At 36.6% G+C, this 11,000-nt stretch overlaps 1 pseudogene; it reads left to right on the top strand.

Moving 5' to 3' along the window:
• Nucleotides 1-2,138: 2,138 nt before the first annotated feature.
• Nucleotides 2,139-3,125, top strand: LOC148026073 (uncharacterized; annotated as a pseudogene).
• Nucleotides 3,126-11,000: the final 7,875 nt, after the last annotated feature.

Genomic DNA, 11,000 nt, shown 5'->3' on the forward strand with positions numbered 1-11,000 from the left:
TATAATGGATCTAGGGGGGTTATGTATTCTTGATGGGTTGATGCCAACTCTAGGAGTAGTCAATCCTTGATTGGTTAGGGCTACTAAAGCCAACTATGGAGTCTATTGGGGTTGGCTTGGGTATTTGGAATCAAGGTTAATTTGCTATTAGCCAATATTTGAGTTAGGACCTAAGATCTTCATGGAGGTCTATAGTAAGTACCTTCATGCCCAAAGCATCTATAATTTACACAAATATGTGTTGGCCTCCAGTACTCCAAAAGGAGATTGCCTCTATTGCAGTGAATGCACTGCATATTTTGGCGGTACGGCCAAGATAACTTTAGGGTTTGCACTATCTTTAAGAGCTCTTACTACTATTTCTTAACATTAGCCATAAGGTTGCACATGTCATTTGCTTCAACCTTGCCATGGCTCAATTGAGGTTCTTGTTGACTATTTATGGCTTTCTTGTCTCTGCTTCTCTCTTTGTGTAGGTCATCAATAGAGATTGCCTCATCGAGTCCGTCATTGACATAGGATCAATTAAGATCTTACCATGAATGTTAATGTTAATATATGATATGCTACATATAATATAATTAATATACATAACATAAAATAAAATAAAATAAAATATCATTATGACACTATTTTTAAATTTGTTATTACTAATATATGATTAATAATTGATTATCAATAGTTAATTAACAATTGGTTAATTATTATTACTTAGTTAATTATTAGTTATTAATAGCTAATTTATTATTAATCATTAGTTATTTAATTAATAGTTCATTCTTAAGGTGATTGGCATTTAGTTAATCATATGTAAGATAAGTAGTAATAAATATTTACTACTAGGTGTTAATTGTTAGTTATTAATAGCTATTAGTTATTAGTTACTAGTTATTCATTATTAGTAATAATGATTTAGTAGCTATTGGTAAATGATAGTTATTAGTTGTTGGTTATGATTAATACTAATTACTCTTTAGTTAAATTGTCAATAGTTAGTTCATTATTAGTTACTAGTAAGTTAATTATAAGTTGATTTGAATTATTTATGAAGTTGATTGATGATTAGTTAATAATAAGTAAGATAAATAGTACTAGTGAAATTGTAACAACAATTAGTTATTAGTTATCAATAGGAAACAATTAATAGTCATTACTAGTAATAAAATTTGATCATTAATAAATTGAAAAGTTAAATATTATTTAAGTTTTAGTTAAATAGTAATCATGAAGTTGACCACTAATTAGTTATTAAAAGGTGAGATAATTAGAAATTATTACTTATCAATAAGTAAGTTAATAATGAGTTATTAATTATTAGTTATTAATAATCCATTACTTATAATTGCCTATTAATAGTTAGTTAATACTTAGAAAGTTATTAATAGGTTGTTACTTACTACTAAATAGTTATTGATAATTAGATATCAATAATTACTCACTAATAATTAGTTACTCATCATTATTTGTTAGTAGTTTCTTAATAATTGGTTATTGATAGTTAGATAATAAATACACACACGCACACATGCACACACACAATAATTGGACCCCTTCACCCCAAACTTTTTTTTCACCATGGAGATAACACTAACTCTATCCACCTAACAAAAAAGGGGGGAAAAATGTTGCATGATTAACATCTAACTTAATATTAATATTTAACTAATATTACAAAAACTTGTGTTAATATTAATCTAACTATTAAGATTAATATTCATTAAAGGTTTTATGTTACTTTTGACATGAATGTCAATGTTAATTTAGACATATTAATTATGTTAATTTTAATATATTAATTACTATTAATTTTAATATTAATAATAGTATTACTTATGTTAATGTTTATATATATATATATATATATTGTGGAGGAGGAAACTCTAACTAACTCCACGTAGGCTAGATCAATTCACGGCAACACCTTTCTTGATGTAGCAACCAACCATCAGGATCTTGATGTAACAAACGAGAACAATAAAGAGAGGTTTCTCTACTGAGTGGAGGTAGAGTGTTCCAGGCTAAACAGAGCACTCCACATTGGTGGAGATGGCGGGCAACGCTCGCCACGTCTAGTGCACCCTGCTATTCACGTCTCCTTCATGCAAAGCCTTTATTTTCCACTCTCTCAGCACCCAACCATGAGCCGCGCAGCCTCCCCACGCCAATCTGCTCACTCACCTATGTACGAAGATGCATCTATGCATCTGGATTTTGCTACAACACAACCCGTGCAACCAGAACTTGTGCAGATGGAGCACATGTTTCAGGCCGTCTCCAACATGCTCCTGCAAGTGAATCACACAAACCAAACCCTGCTCAACTACTTATCGTCCAGCACTCCTCACCTTCACAAACCTGATCCCAAAATCAGACCCAAACCATTCTCTGGGCTGCCGACCGAAGATGTGCTGATGTGGTTGGACCATTTCGAGAATGTTTCAAGCTACCATCAATGGTCTGATGAGCGGAAGGCCATGTAGATTCGGACACTGTTGGAAAATGTCGCTGCAACTTGGTTCATCCAGCAGCAAGAAGAAATTAAGGGTGATTGGCAAGTCTTAAAAACATTATTGATACAAAATTTTGCACATCAAAATATTACACAGACATCACTTCAGCAGCTCAACACTTTGAGGCAACAACAGCTTGAGTCGGTAGCTCAATTTCCAGTCAGAATGAATCAGCTTTTACTGCGAGCTGACCCCACAATGTCAGAAGACATGAAGTTGTTCTTCCTCTAGCCACGCCTCCGTCATGACATTTCCAGGCGATTACGGGATCAAGGCCCAACCTCTTTTCATGCTGCCATTCAGATAGCACAATGTATCGAGGCCTTAACCAATACTGATGCTCCAATGGCCATGGTTCCTCAACCAAGTGCACAGAGGCAACTGGTGGAGTCAACTCCAACACCCATGGATATCAATATCCAAAATTCTCAAATCAATTCCCGGCGAGCATTACCTACACGGGATGACCAAGGACGACCAAAGTGTTTTTATTGCAACAACTATGGCCATATCAAGCAGCATTGCAAGAAGCTTCGTATGCAACAACACCACCAGAATGCTCAGGTACAGCTTGCTGATGGTGCCGCCTTAGCCGAATTGCCGGAAAACATCTAGGCTGGGTGTTGGAGGAAGAGCATTGCCCGCATATTCAAGCCGCCTCATCTTCCAGACACATGGTGTGTTCAACTTTAGCCCATTTAGGTAACACATCTCATGAAGTTCTTCTAGACTCAGGCAGTAGCATTTCATCCATTAGTGAACAATTAGTTCAGGAGTTAGGATTACACAAAACCATAGCACCTTCAATCCAGGTCTTGTTTGGCGATAACCAAGAAGTATATCACTCTCATACACAAGCTGATTGTACTTTCTCTTTAGCTCAGCAAACTTTTCAACATTCTTTTTATGTGTTACCTAAGCAGTTGTTTCCCATGACTTTAGGCTGTGATTGGTTTGTCAAGACAAAGGCTCAATTACATTTTGATACTCAACAGCTGGTGTTGCCGGTTTCACTTCCAATTCCATTACTGATGTGCTCACACATAAACCCCATGATCATTCACACATAGGTCACATTAGAAAGCTCTCACACACGTTTGCGTGATGTTCAAGATATTTTAAGAAAGTTTCCTACCCTTTATCACACAAGAGCCAAGACCTCACAAAAGCATACTCATTTATAGACATATTTCCTTTCTTCAAAGTATTCACACTGTTTGGTGCATGGAAAGGAAAAGACTATTTTGCATGATGACGGTAGTACTCATGATTTTATTTCAGCAAAATTAGTAAAAGAATTGAAATTAGAGACTGTACCTACGCATTATCGCATAAAAGCTGCATTTTTAGGCACTAGGTATAATGGTACACAGGAAGTGCAAGATTTAGAGATTCAAATTGGTTCATACACTGAAAGAGGAAATTTCTTAGTTGTTCCATTACAGTCGAGTGACATTATTTTAGGTATGCCTTGGCGACACCAGCATAACCCAGATATAGATTATTCCACACACACAATGAATATTAATTTTCAAGGAAAATCTATTACATTATATGGTATGCATGCATCTAATGTTTTTCCACTGCTTTCGCATACTCAAGCTAAACGTGCATTACGCAAGAGTAGTAAATCCTATCTCATTTGGATGAATGAATTGCAAGTAAAGGAAAATCATATGCACCCTAGGCATAAGGAATTTCTTGCATATTTTAAGGACTGTTTTGCAGAAGACCTACCACCAGGTTTACCTCCTTCACGTCCAGAAGACCATAAGATAGATTTGATCCCTGGCGCACAACCACCTTACAAAGCACCATATAGGCACAACCAGATAGAGAAAAAAGAAATTCAGAGTCAAGTTGAGGAATTACTAAATAGAGGTTTGATTCGACCTAGCAGTTCTCCATTTGGTGCACCTGTATTGTTAGTCAAGAAAAAGAATAATACTTATCGTATGTGCATTGACTACCGAGCTTTAAATAAGATCACTGTAAAGAACAGGTATCCTATTCCTAGAGTTGATGACCTTATGGACAAACTGCAAGGATCTTCTATATTTAGTAAAATTGACCTTAAGTCTGGTTATCATCAGGTGAGGCTAGATAAATCTGACATATTCAAGACTGCATTCAGAACACAGTTTGGTCATTATGAATTTTTAGTCATGCCATTCAGATTGACCAATGCACCTGCTACCTTTAGTAGGATGATGAACCGTATCTTTTTGAAATATCAGTATTGTGTAATTATTTTCTTTGATGATATTTTGGTGTTTAGTCAAAATGAGAAAGAACATTATGAGCATTTGTCATTGGTTTTTCAGTTATTGAAAGAAAATCAACTGTATGCAAATCCTGAAAAGAGTGAATTCTTTAAGACAGAAATTGAGTATTTAGGTCATATTGTATCATCTGATGGAATTAAAGTTGATCCTAAGAAAATTGATGCAATAATGAATTGGCCTGTTCCTAAAAACGTGCATGAGTTACGCTCATTTGTTGGTCTTGCTAGTTTCTATAGGAAGTTTGTATGTAATTTTTCATTACTTGCTTTACCATTAACCAAACTTCTGAAGAAAGGAATTGTTTATCAATGGACCGAAAATCAACAGAAATCCTTTGATTTACTAAAACATGCATTAACCAATGCCCCTGTTCTACAGTTGCCTGACTTTAATAGACCATTCTTTCTAGTAGTGACCGATGCTAGTGGATCAGGAATAGGAGCCGTACTTATGCAAGACAATCATCCTATAGCATATTCTAGTTGTAAGCTGAAACCTTTTGAGCTGAAATATTCCACATATGACAAAGAACTATTAGTAGTTGTACAAGCATTAAGACAGTGGAAACACTACTTAATGGGTTCAGATTTATGATAAAGACCGATCAGCAAAGTATTAGACATTTACTTAGCCAACCCCAAATCTCTGATCGTCATATCAAATGGGCTTCCTTTATTCAAAGTTTTCATCCTATCATTCAATACCAACCTGGAAAAGAAAATGTAGTGGCTGATGCATTGAGTAGAAGACCTGCGATTCATAATATTTCTGTCATATCTTTTGATTCTTTGATTGCTATGAAAGATACATATCACCAGGATATTACTTTTCATTCTGATTGGAATAAATTAGTTCAAAATAATTTCATTCCTGTTGATTCATTGTCATATAATGATGGATTTATGTTTTATGAAAAGAGATTGTGTGTTACCATTCCATTCCAATCTTTTGTTTTGAATGAAATTCATTGTCCCCCATATCAAGGTCATAGAGGTATCATATCTACATTACGTATGTTAACTGAATATTTTTATTGGCCGCATATGGATGCTGATGTATCTAACTTCGTTTCTGAATGTTTGATTTGTCAAAGAGTTAAGAGACATCATGGTAAACAGTATGGATTACTTATGCCTTTGTCTATTCCATCTAAACCTTGGGAACAAATTTCTATGGATTTTATTACTGGTTTACCAAATACTAAATCTAACCATGATATGATTTGGACAGTTGTAGATAGATTTAGTAAACAAGCATATTTCATTCCATGTAAGAAAACTTTAACAGCATTACAAGCAGCACAATTGTTTTTGAAAACTGTTTTTACTAACCATGGATTGCCAAAAGTTATCATTTCAGATCGTGATTCTAGATTTTGTAACAATTTTTGGATTACCCTGTTTGCTAACGTAGGCACAAATATTGATTTCTCATCTGCATTTCATCTAGAAACTAATGGACAAACAGAAGCCACAAACAACACCATTCTAGATCTTTTACGTGCATATACTATCTCTAAACCTCAGACATGGGACACTCATTTGCATTTATTACAGTTTGCATATAACAATACACCACACACATCTACAAAGAAAGCACCGTTTGAAGTCATTATGGATATAGATTATCTACACCTGTTGCACCTTTGTCTAATAGAATTCAGAGTGCTGATGATATTGCTAGTATGCATAACAGTATATTTGATGAGGTTAAAGATATGATTGCTAAAGCCCAGTAATCATATACCAAACAAGCCAACAAGAAAAGACAAGCCATGAATTTCAAAGTTGATGATTATGTTTGGCTAAGAATAGAAAAACGTAGACTGCAAAGTGTAGATAGACATCCAGTTGTCAAACTAGCTCCCAGATTCTATGGACCATTTAGAATCATTCATAAAATTAATGATAATGCATTCAAGTTAGAATTACCATCTCATTGGAAAATTCACAATACATTTCACATTAGTTTATTGAGACCATTTAGAGGCCAATTACCGGTACACCCTGTTTATGAAAACCCACCTTTATTAGAGGAAGAGACTGAAATACTTGAACCAGAAGCTATCATAGACATTGACTTTATGACCACTAGAACTGGCCGAAGGTATTCTAGATATCTAGTTAAATTTAAGAACCATCCTGTAGAGGAAGCATAATGGATGCACGCTAGAGACTTAAATGCTTTCCCCACTCTGTTAGCTCCACATTGAGCTAATAGCAATTGAGGTCAATTGCTATCCCACCTCGGGGGTATGATGCCAGGAGACATATGCCACGGTGGATTCCGTGAGGTTTTACGGTGGATTCCGTAAACTTTGATGACCGGGGCTCATACACAAAGTGGATTCTTTGTGCGAGAAGTTGATGGGGACGCCTATCCTTTTCGGGCGTTTCATTAATTTAGTGTGTATATGGGTGATTCCATAGTGGGTGATTCCGCAAAATACATATTAAATTAATAAACGTTTATGAGTTTAGAGTGCGCACTCGTAATAAATTAAGGTTAGGATTTATTTCTAACCAGTTGATTTATTTATGTAGCTGAAGACTGCTAGGTATTCACTTTTGTCGGTTTAATTGTATTATTTTACTAACGATTGTGAATGCTTCAGTTGATGTGTAGAGATAGCAGCAGTGGCGGAGGAAAGCATTGGAGTCTAGCGAGTATTCGACCTATGGATTATATTTTGATAGGCGTCACACCTATATTTTGTCGTGTCTATTGAGGCATCAATTATTTATTATTATTTTGTATGCGCCTATGCGCACGGATATGTTATTTCTATTTGGACATTGTATTGGGCGTGCCAAACTCTTTGGGCACCGTCCATTAGCTTTATTTCTATTTTTGTAAAAGCAAACTCAAAAGCTAAAAGCTTGATATATTTTTGTAAATTGGGCTATTATTGAGCATGAAGATGGAATATACATAAAATACATGCTTTCTGAAGCGCTCACACAAGGCATGGGGGGAGATTGAACCCAATTGGTCTCTTGCTCTTGTCATTCATGCTTTTTACATTGTAATTTGTGCAAAAAAGTAGAGTTCATTATTCTTGGGGACCTTCCGGGATTCACTACGTGAGCATACAGCGACCGATCTGCGCATCATAAAGTCACTGTCCATGATCTTTATCCTCTTCCTAAAATAGATGATTTGCTGATCAGCTAGGTAAATCAAGATATTTCACATCTCTCGACCTGGCCTCTGGATATTGGCAGATACCATTGAACCCGGAAGATGCTCACAGAACAACATTCTGCACTCAAAAGGGGCTATTTCAGTTTACTCGCATGCCCTTTGGATTATCTGATGCAGGAAGCACTTTCCAGCGAACAGCAAACACAATCTTTCATGATCTCATCGACAAAGGTGTAGTATTAGTGTATTTGGATGACATCTTGATTCACACATAGATGTGGCAGCAACATCTATAGGTTTTAGAGCAGGTGCTCAAGCGCATCAAGGAATATAACCTTTAGCTGCAATTTAAAAAATGCCGATGGGATAGTACTCAGCTCAAATTCTTGGGGTTTTTGATCTCTGCAGATGGCATACATATGGATCCATCTAAAGTCACAGCAATCTCGAACTACCCTCCACCATCCTCAGTCAAAACCCTCCAAAGTTTCCTGGGCATGGCCAATTTCTCCCTATGCTTCGTCCCCAACCTAGCTGCGATTACATATCCACTCCGACAACTCTTGAAGAAAGGCATACAATACAAATGGACTTCAGCATGCAACCAAAGCTTTGTCCGGCTTAAACAAATCATTCAGGAAGCTGCTCTATTAGCTCACCCAGATTTCTCAAAGCCTTTTAAGCTACAAACAGATGCTTCAAATCAGGGAATCAGGGCAATTTTATTACATCAGGATGATCTTCAGAGGTGGCACCCCATCTCGTTCATTAGCCGCTCTCTTAAAAGGCCGAAGAAAACTATTCAACAACTGAGAAGGGGTTACTAGCCATTGTGTGGGCATTTCACAAGTTTCACCCCTATCTACACGACACAAAGGTCCAAGTCGAGACCAATCATCAGCCATTGGTCTCTTTAATACACCAACAACATCCACCAGGAAGATTACTCAGATGGTCACTTACCTTGCAAGAATATAATTTCACTTTAACCTATTGTAAAGGAACACAAAATCTCATTGCTGATGGTCTCTCCCATTCCAAATATCAGGCAGCTCAGTTCAATCCCCCACCCATGGGCTTACCAGTCCACATAGACCAAATGGCAGCAATACAGCAGAAGGAACCCATCATCAAACAACTCATTTTACAGGTAACCTCGCCTTAGCCCCACACTACTCAGTGCAGGTTTGTAGTCATCAACAACGTCCTACACTATGTGGCCAACAATCAACAACCCCGCATCCTTGTGCCTCAAAAATTATAGGGTCCATACCTGGACTTTTATCATAACCATCCTCTCTCAGGACACCTGGGTTTTCACAAAGTATTGCACAAGCTCAGGCTACATTATTACTGGCCAGGGATGCGGCAATCAGTGTCACAACATCTATAAGAATGCCCTGTATGCCAGAGCATCAAATCGCCACCACAAAATGTTGATTTTCTATCCTCCATACATGTCAATGAGCCATTTGACTAGTTGGGTGGGACCTGATGGGTCCATTCCCTACGTCCATTATTGGAAATAAGCACATACTCGTCATCACTGAGTACCTGACTCGATGGTGTGAAGCAGTTGCACTACCCGATGCCTCAGCTTCCACAATAGCTGCTACATTGTTGGAGAAGCTGATTTTCAGTCATGGCTGCCCACAACAACTATTATCTGACCAAGGCCCTCAATTCACCAGTGAGGTCCTCAAAATACTGACCCAAAGTTTAGGCGTCGAACAGTTGTTCACTTCACCTTACCATCCATAGACGAATGGCCTAACAGAGCGATTAAATAGAACAACCAAGCAGGTAATAGCTGCATTTGTCGACCCCTTACATCAGGATTGGGATCAAGTGCTTCCATTCGCAATTCACGCATATAACACATCAGTCCAAGCCTCGACAAAGGTCAGCCCATTTCGAGCGCTTTATGGGCGGGATCCACGACTTCCACTTGATTTGAACTCTCTTCAAGTGGCCCCAACTCAAGCCGAAGCATCTGATTGGTGGTTGTACCTTCAACAATGACAGCCCATCCTATGCAGAGCAATACATCATAACCTCCACATGGCTCAACAACGTCAGAAACGCAACTACGACCAAGGATGGCATCCAGTGGAATATGCTTCAGGAGATATGGTCATGGTCTATTTTCCATCGTGTCACAAAGGGCTCAGTGAATCCCTTCTACATCGATGGGTAGGCCCATACAAAGTCCTACAGTGCATATGCACAAATACCTATCGTTTGCAGCAACTATCAAATCAGTCAGTAACTATGGCCCGTGTAATCAGAATCAAGCCCTGTAAACTGCCCATTGTATAGCTTACATTACTAACTCTTGGAAGCATCCTCTGTTTTTAGGGGGGAGGTGTGGAGGAGGAAACTCTAACTAACTCCACGTAGGCTAGATCAGTTCATGGCAACACCTTTCTTGATGTAGCAGCCAACTATCAGGATATTGATGTAACAAACGAGAACAATAAAGAGAGGTTTCTCTGCTGAGTGGAGGCAGAGTGTTCTAGGCTAAACAGAGCACTCCACTATATATATATATATATATGTATATATATATATATATATATATGTATGTATGTATGTATGTATGTATGTATGTATGTATGTATGTATGTATGTATGTATGTATATATATATTTAAATAATTAGTTATGATTAATATAGTATGCATAGTTAATTATTAATAATTACTTAAAAAAGTTAAATATTATTACTTAGTTAATTACTAGTTATTAAGAGCTAAATCATAATTATTGATGATATAATTAATAGTTGTTTCAAATTTATTTAAGTTATTTATAATTCATCAATCACATGTGTAAGATAAGTAGTAATAAATATTTTCTACAAGTTGTTAGTTGTTAGTTATTAATAGCTATTAGTTATTTGCTATTAATAATAATGATTTAGTAGCTATTGATAATTAGTAGTTATTAGTTATTAGTGATAATAATTACTCTCTAATTAATGGTTAATAGTTAGTTCATTATTAGTTACTAGTCAATTGATTATAAGTTAATTTGAATCTATGAAGCTGATTGATAATTAG

This window comes from Lygodium microphyllum, chromosome 14 (assembly GCF_053477565.2).
Source record: "Lygodium microphyllum isolate KBCC chromosome 14, Lygodium_microphyllum_v1.1.10, whole genome shotgun sequence".
In the NCBI taxonomy this organism is placed as follows: domain Eukaryota; kingdom Viridiplantae; phylum Streptophyta; class Polypodiopsida; order Schizaeales; family Lygodiaceae; genus Lygodium; species Lygodium microphyllum.